This window comes from Schistosoma mansoni (assembly GCF_000237925.1).
Source record: "Schistosoma mansoni, WGS project CABG00000000 data, chromosome 3 unplaced supercontig 0077, strain Puerto Rico, whole genome shotgun sequence".
In the NCBI taxonomy this organism is placed as follows: domain Eukaryota; kingdom Metazoa; phylum Platyhelminthes; class Trematoda; order Strigeidida; family Schistosomatidae; genus Schistosoma; species Schistosoma mansoni.
In genome coordinates this window covers 1,284,304-1,305,046 of record NW_017386007.1, presented here as the reverse complement: position 1 = coordinate 1,305,046, position 20,743 = coordinate 1,284,304, and the positions used below count along the sequence as shown (strand labels likewise).

At 36.9% G+C, this 20,743-nt stretch overlaps 1 non-coding gene across 1 annotated transcript; it reads left to right on the top strand.

The window, feature by feature from the left end:
• Nucleotides 1–15,794: 15,794 nt before the first annotated feature.
• Smp_tRNA_02061_Gln_TTG.1.1 lies at nucleotides 15,795–15,861 on the top strand. The gene has a single exon. It is a non-coding gene (tRNA).
• The last annotated feature ends 4,882 nt before the right edge of the window (nucleotides 15,862–20,743 follow it).

Sequence of the window (20,743 nt, the reverse complement as noted above, 5' to 3'; positions counted from 1 at the left end):
CTGCTAGCCACTATCCATCTCTGCTTATCATGCTTGTGAATTAAAGCTATATCGAGGCTATATGCACAGTATGCACATATGCCAATTAGAGACTGACCAGTTGCAGTCCTAACACATCGATGGGAAGATTCAAACAAACAATACTAATTGAATTTATAGATATAATGGTTGAGAAACTAGTAAATAATATTCATTAATGTCTTTCAGATGTAATGCATTTTATCTAAGAGAATTCAAGAACATTACCCTTTAGAGTGAACTTTTCGACACTTTATACCGACGAAACAATCTAGGAACTAGGACTGTCACCTCATTTAGCGAGTACAATTCTGTTTAGTAAGTGGATTTGTAATATGGTTAAATATTTACACTGTTGAGAAGCTTTAAATTAAACCATAATCTAGTGTTCTTTGATTTTTAGTAGTCATTCAATAAATGTTCATTTGAGATAATAGCTAACTAGACTAAACAATGTTCTAGTGATCTTTGATTTTTATTAGTTGTTTATTGGTTGTACTTGCAGCAGCAAGTAAATAAGAAGGATTGAATGGAGGGCATTTTATTTTATTTTATTTAAACACATAAATATTGGTACAAGGAAGCACCAGATAAATATGCGCCACACAAATCCCATTTGATTTGTGTGAGGGCTGTGATACTGCCCAGGTGCCCAAACTGAAGCAGGTGGTTTTCTCAGGGGGCCACACAACCCGAGCCTTTGACCTAAAGGTCTAGTCCACAAGGCAGTGGAGCATCGTGAGGAGATGCAGTCACATGGTAGCCGGTGACCATTAATAGGTTCATACGCCATTCGTTCCATCAGGATCCTGGAGCCCATGTGAACCATTGGTTTGGAATCAGGGTTTTCCAACTCCCTTAGGTGAACTTTTCGTGTCCACCAACCCGGTTAAAGCGCCGTACATTCGCTTCTCATCCTCTCACTTTCGTGAACAACACCCCCGCGACGAGAAGGCAGTGATTAGGACTTCCCTGGTAGAGGCTATATATTCGCGTGGCCATGTGAGAGCACTCTCGGCTGTACCAGGGCATTTAGAGGGCATTTACAGAAATTTTGACACATAGTTAGCAGTACCAATTTTTAAACGGAGAGAAAACATTTAGGAACATTTCTAATTATATAATCACTCATTTTCAGTATAGGTTTTTAGAGATTGCTGAACTTTATTGAAATCATGAACCGATCAATGTTAGATCATGACTGAAAACCTGAAAGCATTGGACAGTCGTTTCGTCGTAATATAGGACTACTCAGTATGCGTAAATCGTACCCAGTGTTGTGAACAAGAACACGAGTGGGGACAATCGAATATGTTTAAGCACAAAATTACAAACTATCTCACTAAATTCTGATAACCATACAGCAAACAGTTACAAACTATTAATCGATTGTCTCAATCTTAACTGTTCCTTCTGCAACTATCAGTCCATCTTCTCTGATTTCATTGTTCATTCATTTGCGTACCGATTATGTTTCATTTCAGTTCTTTCTTTATCGGTCTGTTGCCAAAATACATTCTATGTCTGACCATCATCATATACTACTTATATGAGAATATAAGTAGACCATACCACACCAGTACCTTCGATCTTGCATGCAAAACTCTTAGTCTTCAGTGCTTCTGGGTTTCTAGTGGTGGTTTAACATTGATTGGTTCATAATTTTAATGAAAACCACTCATTTTTCAAGACTTTTTTTCATTTTGTTCCTTAATTATTATTTTCATCACCATACTCTTCGTTACATCATTTCCCTTTCAACAAATGCTTTGTCTTCTTCCTATTACTTGTGTACTTTATGCATGGTCTCGAACTTAAATTCCATGAATAAGGTTCATAAAACTTAGTCTATAAAGATGTTACCATCCATTTTAACCTTCAACAGTTTGAAGATGATGAGAAGCTTGAAAATATAGAGAATTCATTTTATTCCGTAGATCTTATATTAATTGGATCGTCATCAGTCATTAAGTTTTAGACAATTTATCATTAATAGTTGAATTCATGAGTCAATTGGAGCTAGACCATCATGGGAAACCTGAAAGCACTGGATGACCGCTTCATCCTAGTATGGAACTCCTCAACAGTGCTCACTCACAATCCTGCCAGCGGGATTCGAACCCAGGGTCAACCGGTCTCACTCGTGAATGCCTAATCTTTAGACCACTTAACATACCGGTATCCAACGGTGTTAATGTCTAACTTAAACCAATTGAATTATTAGTTGCTAATAAATGACCAAACAGTCTACTTATGAGATGTTGATTTGTTACACTGTAGGATAAAAGATGTCTGCATATTGTAGTTTTCATCATCATTAGGTAAATGACAACCAGAAAATGAATGAGAAATGTTATAATACCGTGATAGATACTTAACGTGAAAGATAGAAATAACGCTTAGTGATAGCATATTCTGTCATTTCTGAACGATTTAGTGTTTATTAAAAGGAGAATTATATTTCAGTCATGGACGTAAATAACAAATAATCATTTTATCACCATGGGGTTGTGGAGGTTGAGATCATGAATAGATAGATGTTAGACCACTATTGAAAACCCAGAAGTACAGAGAAACCGTTTTGTCTTAGGGAGGGACTCATCAGAGGGGAGCATCCACAATCCCGCAAGTGGGATTCAAAACCACAACCTTCGGTCTAGTGTGCGAACGCTTAACCTGTAGACCACTGAACTTGATGACCTCAAACGGTATTGATATTTAACTCCAATAAATTCAAGATATTGCGCGACCATCTTTCATTACCTTCAGTGGATAACTGTCTCATATCTGACACGGATAAACTCTGAAAAAGGGTGAAAACGTTCGCATATCTGGGTAGGATCATCGATGAACATGAAGGATCTGATTCAGATGTGAAGGCGAGGAATGGCAAAGCAAAGTCCACATTCCTACACTTCAACAACATATCCAATTCAAAACAACTCTCAACCAATATCAAAGTCATAATCTTCAATACTAACGTCAAGACAGTCAATTTTAGTGTATAGAGCTGAAACGTGGAGAATTACTACAACCATCATCAAAAATGTACAAGTATTTCTATAGAGTTGTCTACACGAGATACTCAACGTCCATTGACCGGATACCTGTTTTAATTAAGTTACTCTAATGTTTTTTATGTGATTTCAATTGATATATACTGATATAACCACACTGTAGTCGACCTGCCGGGGACCAAAATCCGACAACCACCCGGCACCTAGGACGTACAATGCCCGTACTCCACCGGCTGCTGAGCCATCTACATCCGATGTACTCCCAGCAGCTGCAAGTCCCACTGCTCCTCTTCGTCAACAGCACCTGCTACAGCTAACACCGCCCCTCCTAAACACTCCATTCGATGTCACCTCTCCGCGCCAGACTGCCCAAACCAGCACCTCAACTCCAAGTTCGTAGCGGCGTCCACAGAACAACACCCTTCCTCCTCCTGGCTGATGTTATCGAGTAACGGTTATGAGGACGAACAATATACGAAATTTAAGGATAATATCGAATATCGACCACCATAAACTATCCGTATTAGAATGATTTATCTTTCTATTATGTTTAATAAACCATGTTATATAACTATTGGATAAACACACACACACACACGCATAGAAACGGTTACATAATTAATGCATACATTATCATCACCATTGTTATTGATTGAAACTAGTCGACATTCCTCAACTCTCTGTTTCATTCACCTGTTTCAATCGATCTTCTTTCAGTGATTCCTTTAAGAAGAATCATACAATTCATACCACATTTTTCCCCTTTTTGGTTCCTCATTTCAAATCTAATGCCCAAATGGGTTACCTTTCCCCCCCCTTAAATCAGTTTCTACAAATGCTTTTTTCAGTGTTCGTTGTTTGTTTGTTTGTCTTCCTTTTTCTTTTCTCTTCTTTTCTTCTTCTTCTTGTTGCTAACCGAAAATTGACTAGAGTTAAGGGAAATAAATAAGACAAATGGTAAAATGAAAAAAAAACAAAACAAACATCAACAATTCACTCATTAATTAATTAATTAATCAATGAATCGATTAATTGATTAATTAATTATCCATTAATTTGTTTGTTTATTTAATTAATTAATAACTCGTTGAATAAATTAAATCAGGTGAGAAAGAAAAAATAAAAAAATATTTTTGTTGTTGCTATGCGGTTGTTTTTTTTCTTTTTTTGTTCCTCCATTTGTTTTTTTTTGTATTTTTTGTTGTTTTAGTGAATAAATATGTTAATTCAATTGTTTTTTTTTATATAAATAATGTAATAAGATTAGCAACAACAGTATTCCTATAATTGAAGAATATATATGGAACTTTAAAAAACAATTGTCAACTCATTTCAAAGTGAGAATCTACAATACAAACATCAAGACAGTCCTACTGTATAGAGCTATCGACTCTCCCTCTTTCTCTTTCTTCTAGTGATTGACTGGATTATGAAAACTTCAATATTTGAGTGGAAGCATGGAATATAATAAACATTACAGAAACATTACAGACACTATGGAGTTCCTGAGAAGATTGTCAAACATTATCCAGAACTCATACGATGGACTACAGTTCAAAGTGGTACATGAAGGACAGCTGATAGATGCATTTCCAGTAAGGACTGGAGTCAGACAAGGTTGTTTACTCTTCCCCTTCCACTTTCTTATGGTGATTGACTGGATTATGAAGACTTTGACATCTGAGGGGAATCATGGAATACAATGGACATCTCAAAATCAATTAGAAGATTTAGACTTTGCAGATGACCTAGCTCTCTCATCTCATACACATGAACAAATACAGATGAAGATAACTAATGTAGCAGCAGACACTGCATCAATAGATCTTAACTCACACAAGAAAAGAAAAAGCAAGATTCTTAAATACAACACAGAGAACATCGATCCAGTCACATTTGATGGAGAAACTCTGGAAGAGGTGGAAACATTCAAGTACCTGGGAAGCATCATTGATGAGCAAGGAGGGACTGATTCAGATGTAAAGGTGAGGATTGACAAAGCAAGGACCGAATTTCTACAATTGAAGGACATATGGGACTCAAAACAACTGTCAACTCATTTCAAAGTGAGAATCTTCAATACGAATGTCAAGACAGTCAATTCTACTGTATGGAGCTGAAACGTGGAGAACTAATGCAACCATCATCAAGAAGGTAAAAGTCTTTATAAATAGTTGTCTACGCAAAATAATCAACATTTACTGACCGGATACTATCAGCAACAGTGTTTTATGGGAGAGGACAAACCAGCTTCCAGCTGAAGAGGAAATTAGGAAAAGACGTTGGAAGTGCATCAGACATACATTAAAGAAATCACCAATATGCATCCTAAAGGAAAACGGGCAAGAGGAAGTCGAATGAACATATTACGTCAAGGAAAATAATCAGATATGAAAAGGATGAATGTTAACTAGAAAGAACCGGAAAGGATTGCCCAGGACAGGGTTGAATGAAGAATACTGGTGTGCGGCCTATGTTCCTTCGCGAGGGTTAAGAGGAGTAGGTAAGTAAGTCAGTAAATTCTAGTTTTTCAATAATGTTGGGATGGATTTTTGAGAAGTATGACAGAGCTTCCAGAGGTTATGAAGGAGTTGAAGAGTTTCCATTCAATCAGAACTTGATTGAGTTCTTTTTTATAGAATATTTATAATTCATTGATCACTGGATGGTGCGTCCACTTCCATCCAAACTGTTCACTGTATACCTTGCTCCCCCTCAAATGTTGTGGTCTGAATGGTGAAAACTAAGTATTCACTTGATAGTCGTGTTAAGTTCACTACTTAAATAACATGGAATACAGTTTACGACTACGACACTCAAACGTTGAAGTGTCGCAAATCAAAAGACAGAATAAAAGCTGGAGAAGTGGTGTCATGAATTACTCAATGTTAGTTTACAAATGTTAGAAGGGGGTTTTATGGAGATTTTAGTAATTTTATATAGTTCAAATCATGAGTCAATTAAAGTAAGACCACTATGGAAAACCTGGAAGCACTGGATGGCCGTTTCGTCCTATTATGGGACGCATCAGCAGTGCGCATCCTATATATATGAGACGGTAGTCAGGATGAATACAATAAAAATAGAGTCAGATACTAGGCCATACACTAAAGTCTCATTGAGAATATTGATTAGTATAACTAGACTCTTCAACCTTTAATCGATGTTTACTGTATCCTAGATGGATCATCCAAGGAACTTTGTTTTCATCACTTCAGAAACATTCAGAAACATACATTATTCTTTATCTTGAACAAACTTAGTATTTCCTTTTTAAAAAAAGGAGGCCTCAAAATACTTCGCAGTCAATTTATTGTGTTACGTTCGTTAGTTGATCGACACAGTATATGATATACAAGTGACAGCACTCGAACGTATAGAACCCCTACAGTAACAAATTAGAAGAACCAGGGGTAGTGATTATTTGGGTAAGAAACCAAAATGTACAGAAAAACAAAGGGTATTCATAGATTTTAGCTTTGGCTATGACATTATTATAACTCAGCCAATCTTTAAGGAGGAAAATTATGCTATGGTCTAATCCTACCATACCAAGTTAATATTCTAGAAATAAGATGGTGGTTGGAGGTTGGCAACAGGAAATCCTGGATATAGGTTTCGTGCTAATTGGAGCTAGTCAGCAAACTGCACCAGTAATCTTGAAGGGAACGATGCCTCCTCATTGGATTCGATCATGTATAACTCAGTTTCACAATGAGAGACGTTACCACTGAGCTATCCTATCCACGACTGACATTCTTTAGGACTCAGATCTATTTCCAATTGATTGATGAGTGGGTGGTGATAAATTTGGTGTGTGTCTGTAGTGCCGTGCTTAGCTAATCGTTCACCTCGATAACCGTTATAACACAAATCTTAACAGCGCATATAAAATCAGAAGACAAAGAGAAGCGGTGGCTACAGTTTATTGTCAAATAACTCAGGCCAGAAAGCTATAAGCACATGAGCGAATATCAGCGAGTGAAGCAAACACCAAACACACATTGGAGATGGCGGGTAAGCCAACTCGCTTTAATCAAGCGTTAATCACTAACTATAGTCAAATAAAAATAAGTTACAGACATGTGAACATACACATACGCTCATATCAAAAATAGTCAGGTTTAATAAGTGAATAATTAACAAGGTCAAGACGTGACTCAAGATGGATGGGTAAATTGGCTTGTCTAGAAGCTAAAATAAGGTATATGGTCTTAACAGATGAACCAACACTACAGTCCGATCTTTCTTAGTATAGATCGAATCCTATCGATCAAGTTTATCACTACCACCTATGTAACAATGTAGAGTCACCTAGACTAGTGGTCACAATGCAAATTGGTCGATAGGATTCGATATTCACTAACAAAGATCGGACACATATCAAATCGATCACCACTCAGTGACCAATCAATTGTAACATTTTGTTCACATTTCTTAGATAATTTATTTAAACTGATAATAAGGTATTAGCGCTGAATAGTTTCGGCGAGGTTAATATTCTAGAAATAAGATGGTGGTTGAAGGTAGTCAACAGGAAATCCTGGACATAAGTTTCGTGCTACTTGGCACTCATCAGCAAGCTGTACAATTAATCTTGAAGGGACCAATGCCTCCTAATTGGATTCGACCCCATATCACTGAGTATCACAATCAGAGACGTTACCACTGAGTTATCTGGTCAGCGAATGACCTTCTTTAGGACTAAGATCTGTTTCCAATTGATTGATGAGTGGATGGTGATCAAGTTCATACGTATGCAATCTTTCTTAGTTCAGATCGAATCCTATCGACTAAGTTGATCACTATCACCTGTGTAGCAATATCAAGTCACTAAAACTAGTGGCCACATTGCAACTTGGTCGATAGAATTCGATCTGCATTAAAAAGAACCGAACATACATAAAATTGATCACCACCCAGCGACTAATCGATTGTAATGATAAATTGTACACATCTAAAATATAGTTTTAACTGATAATCAAATATCAGTGCTAAATAGTTTCGGTAAGGTTTCAGTCCATTATAACTTAAAAGGTACCTACTACTGTCTTCTTTTTTTGTCCTTAGTCAACTATAAGATAACTTTGTTCTAAATAGTTTTGTTCATATAAACGAAGAAACAAGGAGATGATATTTAAAAGAAAACAAATATTTTTTTTTTAAAAATCTAGTTAATGACTACTTAAATGTCATCATTTAGTATTAGTAACATAACTATACTATTGTTTTTAATTCAAATGTCATTTTATGATTGTCAAATATAACTAACACGAAAGTCAAAATTTTCAATAGAAATGTTAAGACAGTTCTACTGTATGCAGTGGAAACTTGGAGAACAACGAAGGCCAACATCTAGAAGATACAAGTGTTTATTAATAGTTGTCTATGCAGAATACTTGATTGGTCAGACACTATATCAACAACATTCTACTGTGGGAGACAACAAACCAGATTCCATCCAGTGGAGGAAGAAATCAAGAAGAAGCTCTGGAAGTGAATAGGACACACACTAAGGTAATCACCCAACTGCATTACAACTCAAGCTCTCACCTGGAATCCTGAAGATCAAAGGAGAAGAGGAAGACTAAAGAACACATTACACCGAGAAATGGAGACAGACATGAGAAGATTGAAGAATAACTGGATAGAACTAGAAAGGAAGGCCCAAGACAGAGTGTGTTTGAGAATGCTAATCGTTGGTCTATGCTCCATTGGGGGTAACAGGCGTAAGTAAGTAGTAAGTAATTATATATGAAGTTAAAAAGAATAGATGGATTAGTTGAAATGAGGCATTGTCACCATTAGATGCCGGAATGTTCAGTGGTGTTGAGGTTAAACGTACACAAGTAAGATCGATATGTTCTGGGTTCGGATTGTGGGGAAGCATCACTGAAGAGTCTCACAATAGGAAGAAACAACTGTGTAATAGTTCTGGGTTTTACATGGTGATCCCATCTCACGAGACTCCAACCCAGGACCTAGCAATCTCGCGCGCGAGCGCTTAACCTCTAGACCACTGAAATTGCTGAAATCTAACGATGTCAATGTCTAACTTCAGACAATCAACGAAATTGAACAAACGTCCATCATTGTCTTGAGTGAGTTGGTATCTCACAACAGACCTGGTTGAACTCCATTGGTCACTCGTTCTCACTAGAACTCTAGGAAATACCTTTTGATGAATAAACAGCTGATTTCCATTTTTTTTAAAAATATACTGAAGCTACTGCTACTGTATATTCATATTCCTCTTATTATAAGATTCTATTTGATCTATAGATCGATAATATACGATTTACCGTTCTTGAGTTTTGCCCAGTCTATCAATTACAGTCTCTCACATTCACAGTCACTTCTGGCTAGATCTTGTACAAATGTTATTTTCTATTTGATGGTCTGTTTGGTTTGTATATAAACCCAGTATGTTTGAAATACATGATTCGTAATACGGAGGCTGAGATTGATCTTCTGAACTCAACAGTTAGAGATAGTCAGGACGAAGAACCGATAAGGACTTTAGACTACTCGTACGGGTTTTATGCATTATTGGTCTGATCGACAAGTCACTGTTCTTATTACATTATACACTAATAAGTCATAAGTTCACAAGATATAACAGAATATTCCTCTACTTGTACAATCTCTTATCCACAACAATATTCTTTAAAGTTCATTTATGTATACATTTTCAATGAACTTTGTCATTTTGATTTCTAAGGAATACAGTGTACAATCAACTAATGAAAACCTAATGAAATAAAACTACTCTATAAACAAAGATGAATAGTGGCTAACAGTGGAATCCAGAACGCGCGTCACTTCCTCCTATTTTGGATTCATCAGCTGGATGTACTTGCATCCCAGAGTTGGTGTTCATTCTGGGACTACGAACCCAGTACCGTTCACTTCAAATGTCATCACGTTATTCACTTAACTACCGAGTCCTGATAGTTACTTGTTTGTGCGATGTGTTGAAATTTGAATTCACTTAATAATGTTTATTTGAATCTTCCCATTGATGTTTAAAACTGCGACTGGTCAGTCTCTGATTGGCATATGTGCATACTGTGTGTATTGCCTCTATATAGCCTTAATTCATAAGCATTGTAAGCGAAGAATGGATAGTGGCTAGCAGTGGAATCCAGGATGCGCGTTTCGTTCTATTTGAAGCGAAAAATACCGGGTTCGTAGTCCCAGAGTGAACATCAACTCTGAGATACAGGTAAATCCATCTGACGAGTCCTAAATAGGACGAAGTGACGCGCGTAAAACTGGATTCCACTGTTAGCCACTATCCATCTTTGCTTACATAATAATTTCCACTGTTGTGTATACTAAATTGAAGCAAGTATAAACTTCATTTATTATACTATTTGTATTTATTTTTTTATATTAAACGGATTTCCAAATAAACTTTCTTATCAATGACCTTGACCTTTACAATAAATCATAATGAAAGTAAACAGTTTCATATTTACAGCATTAGTTATTCTTTCCGGTTATATACAAAGTAGCTTGTTCGAATATCTGATCTACCTGTTCTTTCCATCTGTTTCCTTTGTTTATTTGTTTGAATATATATATATATGAGTATGTCTATTATTCATTTAGTATTGTTTGTTTTAATCTTTCCATCGGTGTATTAAGACTGAAACTGGTCAGTTTCTAATTGGCATATATGCATACTACCGTGAGTATTGCCTCGATATAGCCTTGATCCATCTCTGCTTAGTATGTCTATTAGTTGTGTAATCTATTGAAGTACATTTGTGTAATGTTTATGATGTTTCATTGTAGAAATTACAAAAAACGTATGATCAGTGACATCATGGTAGCTAGAAGGTAACAATGAATGTTATTCGGATGTTGATTCCTGAACTGCTGACATCTAACTGATAATCACTCAATATTTATCTTCAGAATTCAGTCAAGAAATAAGAAAAAAAAACTTGTTGAAATAATTTGAGCTGAGATTTCTATATTGTTACTTACTTACTTATGCCTGTTACCCCCAATGGAGCATAGGCGAACGATCAGCATTGTGAAACCCACTCTGTCCTGAGCCTTCTTTTCTAGTTCTATCCAGTTGTTCTTCAATCTTCTCATGTCTGTTTCCATTTCTCGGCGTAATGTGTTATTCGATCTTCCTCTTCTCCTTTGGCCTTCAGGATTCCATGTGAGGGCTCACCTTGTGACGCAGTTGACTGAATCCCTCAATATGTGTCCTATCCACTTCCAGAGTTTCTTCCTGATTTCTTCCTCCACTGAAATCTGGTGGGCGGCCTATGCTCCTCCACGAGTGGTAGATATTTCTATGACGATGAAGATACAATCTAATTGGAGTTCGATTCAGGGTCAAAAAAACACGATGAACCCGTCAACAACATCGTCGAATCTTATTAGTGTCAAAATATCAGGACTATGAAAGTTTAACATTTCTTATATTGGGCGAAAAAATCTTTAGATTTACATTGCGTTAGTGACTGTCTTCAAGAGATATTTCCTGGAGTTTTAGTGAGAAGCAGTAACCAATGGAGTTCAACCGGGTCTGTTGTGAGATATCAAATCACTGAAGACACTGGTGGACGGTTGCTCAATTTCGTGGATTGGTTGAAGTTAGACTTTAACATCGTTGGATGCCGGCCAGGTCATTGGTCTAGAGTTTAAGCGCTAGTGCGCGAGAACACTGGTGTGCGGACTACGCTCCTCCACGAGGGTTAACAGGCTTAAGTAAGTAATTGTAAAATACGATTTGTATTCTTGTTTCACCCTAGAGGATAATTCATAATGCTTTGATGGAGTTTTTTGTTCTCTAAGCTGGACGGTTTAGTCGTGAAACTTTCATCGTCCTTCTGAACGACATTATCAGCAACACAAACTTCAAGTAGAAGTAATGGATTGTATGAATAAGTAATGAATAAGGGTATTCTTTCAATACAAATGTCAAGACAGTTCTACTGTATGGGGCGGAGACGTGGAGAACTATGAAAGTCATTATCCAGAAGATACGAGTGTTTATTAACAGTTGTCTATGCAAAATACTTCGGATCCGATGGCCAGACATTATCAGCAACATTCTACTGTGGGAGACAACAAACCAGATTCCAGCAGAGGAAGAAATCAGGAAGAAGCGCTGGAAGTAGATAGGACACACATTGAGGTAAGCATCCAACTGCATCACAAGACAAGCTCGCACATGGAATCCTGAAGGCCAAAGGAGAAGAGGAAGATCGAATAACACATTACGCCGAGAAATAGAGACAGATATGAGAAGAATGAATAAAAGTTGGATAGAACTAGAAAAGAAGGCCCAAGACAGAGTGGGTTGGAGAAAGCTGGTCGGCGGTCCATGCTCCGTTGGGAGTAACAGGCGTAAGTAAGTAAGTATGGGTATTCTTTACTGATTTTCTTTATTCAGATTCCAATTCTTAGGAATGAGAAAATGATTAAAACATGATGGTAATAACTAATTAGTTAACCTCTAATTAATAGAATGTAAACAAATATGATTTATAAAGTTAACTACATGAAATTAATGACTGTTTTTTTTGTTATGATGATATATCGTAGTGTGTGCTACTGATAACAATAGATATAAGTAGTATATAGCATCAATCGACAATCAAATGCCTGGAGGCAGAAAGTTAAGAAGATCGAAGAAAAACAAACGAGAACAGAGAATGATTGGTGTGGAAATGAAGAAACTATCAAGTCTGACACAGTTGATTGATATTTTGTAAATGAATGATTCACTGTATGGTTCTCAGATTTGGCTAAGCGATTCTGTAAGTTTGTGTTCGAATGCATCAGATTGTTATCAAAAGGGGGGTTTGTGGAGATTTTAGTAATTTAATATAGTTGAAATCATGAATCAACTGAAGTTAGACCACCATGGAAAACCTGGAAGCAGTGGACGGCCATTATGTTAGATTGTCCCCACTTATGTTCTCGTTCACTACAGTATTATAAAAGTACCGTACAATCATAATCTAAACCTGAAGACTCATTTTTATACAATTTCTGATTATGACCTAAACAAGATTATTATTTGACAATTAGGGTGTAAGAACAATTGAATCATTGAATTCACTACTATTCTACTTGTTCCATGTTTAGTGGTATCCATTAGGAATTCATGTGCCTAGACTTTTTCCTATCTGGTGATTTTTAGCAAAGGAAAGATGGAATCTTTAGAAAGTTGATGTACCATAGATTCAAACACATGGGAGTATCAGATTTATGACTTACCTTAGTGCCTATTGTCAATTAGAATGAAATCTAAGCTCTTAGATTCTTGATAATTGCCTCAAACCATTAAAACATTGAAAGATTGTACATGAAGTGTCAACTAACTGATATTAGCAGGTATACAGTAAGTCGATCAACGGGAATTCAATGAACACCAAAGACTACTGGTCTTCCCTGTCTCTCACATTGTCCGGACGTTCCATGTACTTATAAAGAGTGTTGCTCTGGTTTTTAGAAGGTACATCGGTCTCGTGACTTCCGAAAAATTTCGGCTTTCATCATGAAGCGTCATAATTATTCCTTCAACTCCCAGAGCAGAGTTTAAATGGTTTGAATTATTTTTTCAGGTTAACGTTTTTTAGCGAGTTAGTTTTTCTACGGGATGGGGTCGCTAACCCCATGACCAACCCTCCTCCCTTACCCGGGCTTTGGATCGGCAGTAACTCCAGAAGTGCTACAGGCGGAGTTACCAAGGACTACACAAACATGAAATTGATGATTACTCAAAGATCACTTATTATTAACTATATGATTTATTTGATTATTAAAAATATACATCTCAAATGATTATGCTAAACCAATGATCAGAATCAACGTCATGATTATCAAACCAATAATTGTTATAGTAATTATCAGAAGGGTTTTTGTGGAGATTTAGTATTTTTCATAGTTGAAAGCGTGAGTTAATTGAAGCTAGACCATTGAGGAAAACCTGGAAACACTGGACGGCCGTTTCGTCCTACTATGGGACTCCTCAGCAGTGCGCATTCACGAACCCGCACTCGCCACATTCGAACCCAGAACCTACCAGTCTTGAGCCAGAGTCCTTAACCGATAGACCACTGAGCTGGCGTCCAACGGTGTTAGTGTCTAACTTCAACTGATCCACGAAGTTGAGCGACCATTCACCAATTGTCTTCAGTGAGTTCCTATCTCACGACAGACGTGGTTTGCACTCCACTGGTCACTGCTTCTCACTAGAGCTCCTGGATGTACTTCTCGAAGTCACTAGTGAGCATATGATTATATCAATTATCAGTATTTCCAGTGTTTCCAGGTTTTCCATGATGGTAGTCTAGCTTCAACTGGCTCACGCTTTCAACTATGAAAAATTGTTATAGTGTTATGTATCACATATAGTTGATTCCTTAGAGACTATAAGCTTCTAATTTCCTAAGTCTGTTACTTCAAGATCTCATTAAAATATGTAAACTGATCTGTATAATCTCATTGATGAAGTTGATTGACGGTTTATGATGGACAAATCTTTCAATAATACTAATCTGTTGTACAACTTCAAGGTGGATTCTTTGAAATTTCAGTGAGAAATCATGACTCATGGAAATAGCTATCTCGAAAATGTGATTACTATCCTCCAATGATGTCTGCGAATAGTTCCGATAGCAAACTTTCTTTAAATTTACAGATCTCTAAAAAATCATTTCAGTAGGCTACAAATACAGTTAGAAGCGATAGCAACTTAGTTACAGTCTAACCAAATGTCTGGATGGTGATCAGGAGTAGTGGTAGGTAATGAAAACAAAGTATATGGATATGATAGCTGCTACAGATAAGCTGTGACATCAGTTCAAACTTATATAACAACCTGATTTTAACTAGTTGCTTGATAGTGAGACCAACATGGAGAAAAAGGACACTCTTAGATCAGGAAAAACGAACAGTGAAGTAATTAGCAGTTATTCAGCTAGTACTCAGTCATCAACAGTTAATAAAGAGTACATACTATTTAAGCTCCTAATGGTGTCAGAAACGTAATGAGAGACTCGAACCAAGCAAGAAGGCCATCGTGCGACCCTAACATTCATTTGATAGGGAGGATCGAGGTGATGTACCATTTCAAAGTTCACTTCAGATATATTTTATAAGATGACATAGTGATAATTGTATAATTCTCAAATCTTTTGTTTCTTATAGATAACTTCAACCACGTCTGTTGTCAGATAGTATGGATGTCTCGCTTAACTTTGTGGATCGGTTGAAGTTAAACATTAACACCATTGGGTGTCGGCAAGTTCAGTGGTGTAGAGGTTAAGCGCTCACGCTCGAGACTGATAGGTCCTGGGTTTGAATCTCGCGAGGCAAGATCGTGGATACTCACTGCTGAGGAGTCCCACAATAGGATGAAACGGCTGAGCAGTGTTTCTAGGTTTTCCATAATGATTTAGCTTCCATCAATTCATGATCTCAACTATCGAAATTATCACAATCAGTTAATGTATGCAAAATTTTAAAACTACAATGTATACTGTGCATATTGCCTCAATATAGCCTTAATTCACGCGTCCTGGATTCCAATGTTAGCCACTATTCATCTTTACTTTTAATGCTTGTGAATTAAGGCAATATCGAGGCAATACGCACGGCATGCAAATATGTCAATAAGAGGCTGATAAATTGCAGTCCTAAGCATTTATGAGAAGATTCAAACAAACAATACCAAATAAATTTCAACTTCACCCTATTGCACAAGAAAGTGGCTATCAGGACTCAGTAGCTGAGTGGATAAAGCGATAGATTTTGAAGCGAACGATACTGTGTTCGAGTCCCAGAGTGAACATCAACTCTGAGATGTAGGTATATCCAGCTGACGAATTCCTAATAGGACGAAGTGACTCGCATCCTGTATTCCACTGTTAGCCACTATCCCTCTTTGCTTATAATGCAATGTAGTCAGTCAATCAAGTGAATCTATTGGATGAAGAATACTTAATAACTTACGCCTGTTACCCCTCGTTGAGGAGCATAGGCCTCACACCATTACTCTCCATCTAACTCTGTCCAGTTCTTTTCAGTTAACATTCATCTTTTTCATATCTGCTTCTATTTACTGACGTAATTTGTTCTTTGGCCTTCCTTTTTTCCGTTTCCCTTCCGGATTCCATGTTAGGGACCGGAGAAGTATGGAGTTCCTGAGAAGATTGTCAACATTATCCGGAACTCATACGACGAATTACAGTGCAAAGTGGTACATAAAGGACAGCTGACAGATGCATTTCCAATAAGGACCGAAGTCAGACAAGACTTTCCACTGTCCTCCTTCCTCTTTCTTCTGGTGACTGACTGGATTATGAAAACCTGGACATCTGACGGGAACCACGGAACACAACGAACACCTTGGAATCAATTAAACGATTTGAACATCACAGATGATATACTACTTATATCCATATAAATAGCCTACATCACAATATTTGTATTCATTAAAATACAAATAATTTTATTCATATAATATTATCACAGATGGTATTTCTATTCTAAAATAGATTGCCGAAAGGATAAACATAATCAGCATCATCATCATCATAATATGTTTATTTCCACCCCCACCCCCCCTCCATATATAATCGTTTCAACATTGATTATGTAACCAGATGTAGTCTTTCATTTTGTTCCGCCTGAAAAAAAATTAAAAAAAATTTTTTTGTTTGTTTGTTATTGTCTCCAATTAAATGATAGATTGAAGTTTCTATGTTACCTACAAGTTTGCGACAGTTCCTATCATTAATTACATAACTTTAACAAATGTTGTGAAGAGAAAAAAGCAAAAAAAAAGAGTTTTTTTTTTACAAAAAATCGATAATATTTGACAGAATTTTGAATCAGAAGGGGTTTTGTGGGGATTTGAAAACGTGAATCAATTGAAGCTAGACCACCATCATGGAAAACCTGGAAGCACTGGACGGCCGTTTCGTTTCATTGTGGTACTCCTCAGCAGTGCGCATCCACGACCTCGCCTTACGAGATTCGAACTCAGTGTAGTGACCTGCTTTTTTTCGACAAGAACGCGATTGGTATAATAGAAACAATTATTATTATAACCAATTGTACCAGTGATTGTTTAATCGTACCCGTTGTTGTTTAACTGTATCAAAGTCACTATTCGTTCGGTCGTCCGCCTTGTTTGGCTCGAACTTTCTTACGCTCTGCCCTTATTGCCTGTACTCGTTGGCACGTCTCGGTATTCTTTCGATACCACGAGATCGCCAATAAATATACTCTATCTGGACCAGTTACAGTCTTTTGGTTTGCGAGTTATCGAGGGAACCAAGTCGTTTTTGTGCGCGTAATCACATTGTAGTGGTGATCATAGTCAAACTCGACTCGACGCCATCTACACTGGGACCTATCAGTCTCGCGCCAGAGCACCTAACCGATAGACCACTGAGCCGGCATCGGGGTTAGACATAAACACCATCAGATGCCTGTTTTCCTTGGTGGTCTAGATCCAATTGACTCACGCTTTCAACTAAGAATTTTGAATTTTTTTGTGAAAATTCTAATGTTGAATATTGTATGAGCTAGTAACAACACACACACACAAGGAAAAAAAGGAAGGTTGGTTGCAACGACTTTAAACTATTGTCTTGGAGATATTACTTATTTCCTTATTTATTTACGCATGTTTCCCTTCATACAGGAGTATAGGTAAGATTACTTTGGAGAAATATTGGAGTATATTATTTGAATTGTATATAGTAGACTAAGAATCTTTTAATGAGACTGTTGTATCCAGATGAAGAATAAGTGAATGGTAATTGGAGATGTAAAGGCGAGGATTGGCCAAGCAAGAACCGCATTTCTACAATTGAAAAACATATGGAACTCAAAACAACTGTCAACTAATTTCAAAGTGAGAATCTTCAATACGAACTTCAAGACAGTCCTACTGTACGGAGCTGAAACAGGCAGAACTACTACAACCATCATCAAAAAGGTGCAAATGTTTATAAAGAGTTGTCTATGCAAAATACTCAACATTCACTGGCTGGATACCATCAGTAACAGCCTTCTATGGGAGAAGACAAACCAGCTTCCATCTGGAGGGGAACGTAAGAATGGAGAATGTTGATGATCGATCTATACTCCTCCACAAGGGTTCACAAGCGTAAGAACATAAGTAAGTGATGCGATCTAATAAATCTCATTCGGTTTATTGTTCTCTTCACTGTAGATGTGTCATAAATTTAACAAATGAAAGTGTCTTCCTTGTAATGAATAAATTAACAAATTAACTCAATCAGAATCCTTTCACTGAACAATAAATACTTCTTTCTAAATTTCCAGATTGGTTGAAGTTAGACATTAAAACTGATGGATGCCGGTTCAATGGTCTCAAGGTAAAGAGTTCACGCGCAAAACCGAATGTTCCTGGTTCGAGTTCCTCGTGTGAGATCGTAGATGTACACTTCTTGTGAGTTTCATACTAGGATGAAACAGTCATCCAGTGCTTCTAGGTTTTCAATGGTTGTCTAAGATTTATCAATTTATGATCTCAGTCATATATATATATATATATATATATATATATATATATCCCGCTAGCGGGATCATGAATACACACTGCTGAGAAGTCTCATACTAAGACGAAACGGCCGTTCACTATTTCCAGGTTCTCCATAGTTATCTAACCTTAGTTACGGGCGGCCAAACCAAAACGTGGAATCAGAGCTTGAAATCACTAACTTCTAGTCTGAGTCATGTTGGTAGATGCAGACTATTTGGTTGGGGTCCGCGTGACTATCATAACCAATGATTGGAGACTCTAGGCGAATGGAATCAGAATCGATCACAATGACGTAGGTGTATACACTCTTTATCTTCCCTTAAACTTTGAGATTAAAATTGCTTCATATCTGTCTTCTTTCCTATACTATATCCTTACATGCAACCTTTCTTTTATATATTAACATCACTAAATTAACTACTTTCATGAATCCGGTGTTCATCTTGTTGTGGTAACGAGATATGGCAACTTGGACTGATGAATATATGTGCCTGGTCCTACGTTGTAGCTGACTGACTGACTGATCTAACTTTAATTAACTCATGACTTCAACTATTAAGTTTTTTTATAAGTTTCTTTATTTTCTTTAATCCTATTTTCATTTTTTGTTGCAATTTTATTTCTATAGTCGAAATCATGAGTCAATTGAAGCTAGACCACCATCATGAAAAACCTGGAAGCACTGGACGTCCGTTTCGTCCTATTGTGAGACTCCTCAGTAGTGCGCATCCACTATCCCTTTCACGGGAATCAAGCCCAAGACCTACCAGTCTCGCGCTAGAGCACTTAACCGATAGACCATTGGATGCGCACTGCTGAGGAGTACCATAATAGGACGAAACGGCCATCCAATGCTTCCAGGTTTTCTATGGTGGTCTAGCTTCAATTGACTCATGATTTCAACTATATAAAATTACTAAAATCTCCGCAAAACCCCCCTTCTGATCATTTTATTTCTATTTGACTATGGTTTATTGATTAGGTAGTTTTCTTTTGTTTATTATTTATAAACACCATTTGATATTGTTGCCAATTTTTCCACGGTATCCCTTCAAATTATTGTTGTTTTTACTAATCACTATGTTCCTTGTAATTATCTGTATATTAACATGATATAAGTTTGATATAAAAAAACAACTTTTTGTTGATAAGCAAAATAGTGTTAAATGTTTCTTTTTTTGGGGGGGAGGGGGAGGCTTCGAAATACATGACTGAATTACATATATTATATGTAAGTTGATATTGTTTACATGAATTATCCTATTGATGTTTCGGACTACAATGGATCAATCTTTTATTAACCATATGTACATACTGTGTATATTGCCTTCATATTACCTTAATTCATAAGGATTATAAGCAAAGATGTATATTGGCTAGCATTGGAATCCGGGGCGCGCGTCACTTCGTTCTATTTGGGACTCATCAGCTGGATGTACCCACATTCCACAGTTGCTGTTCACTGTGGGATTCGAACGCAGTACCTTTCGTTTCAAACGCCATCGCGTTATCCACTCAGATACTGAGTCCTGATAGCCACTTGGTTGTGCAATGGGGTGAAGTTTAAATTCACTTTGTACTACTTGTTTGAATCTTCTCATTGATGTTTAGAACTACGATTGATCAATCTTTTATTAACCATATGTGCATACTGTGTATATTGACTCCATATTAACTTAATTTACAGTCATTCTAAACAAAGATGCATATTGGCTAGCAGTGGAATTCAAGACGTGTGTTTCATCCTATTTCGGGACTGCCCAACTGAATATACCTACATCTCAGAGTTGATATTCATTCAGAGATTCTAACCTAGCGTAGGTCCTAACCAGGTAGTCTACATCTAACAACCTATTACTTGCACACAGTCTTGTGAGTGACGTTCATACCATTGAAGTGATCAATCGCTTCACTCTCTGTCATTAGTTCAGAGTTCACATAAATAAATGAATAAATATACTTCATTACAGAATAGGAAGCTCGGATATAATATATTACTCAATCTGTTACCACTCATAGCTTAGATCTCAAAAGTAGTCAACACTTATGCCAACACAATACTTAAAACTAGTTAACTTTCTGCCATGTAACTTCTTTAAATTAATTGACTGTGTTCAAGCTTAATGAAGTATCTTCAGAATTTCTGTTACCT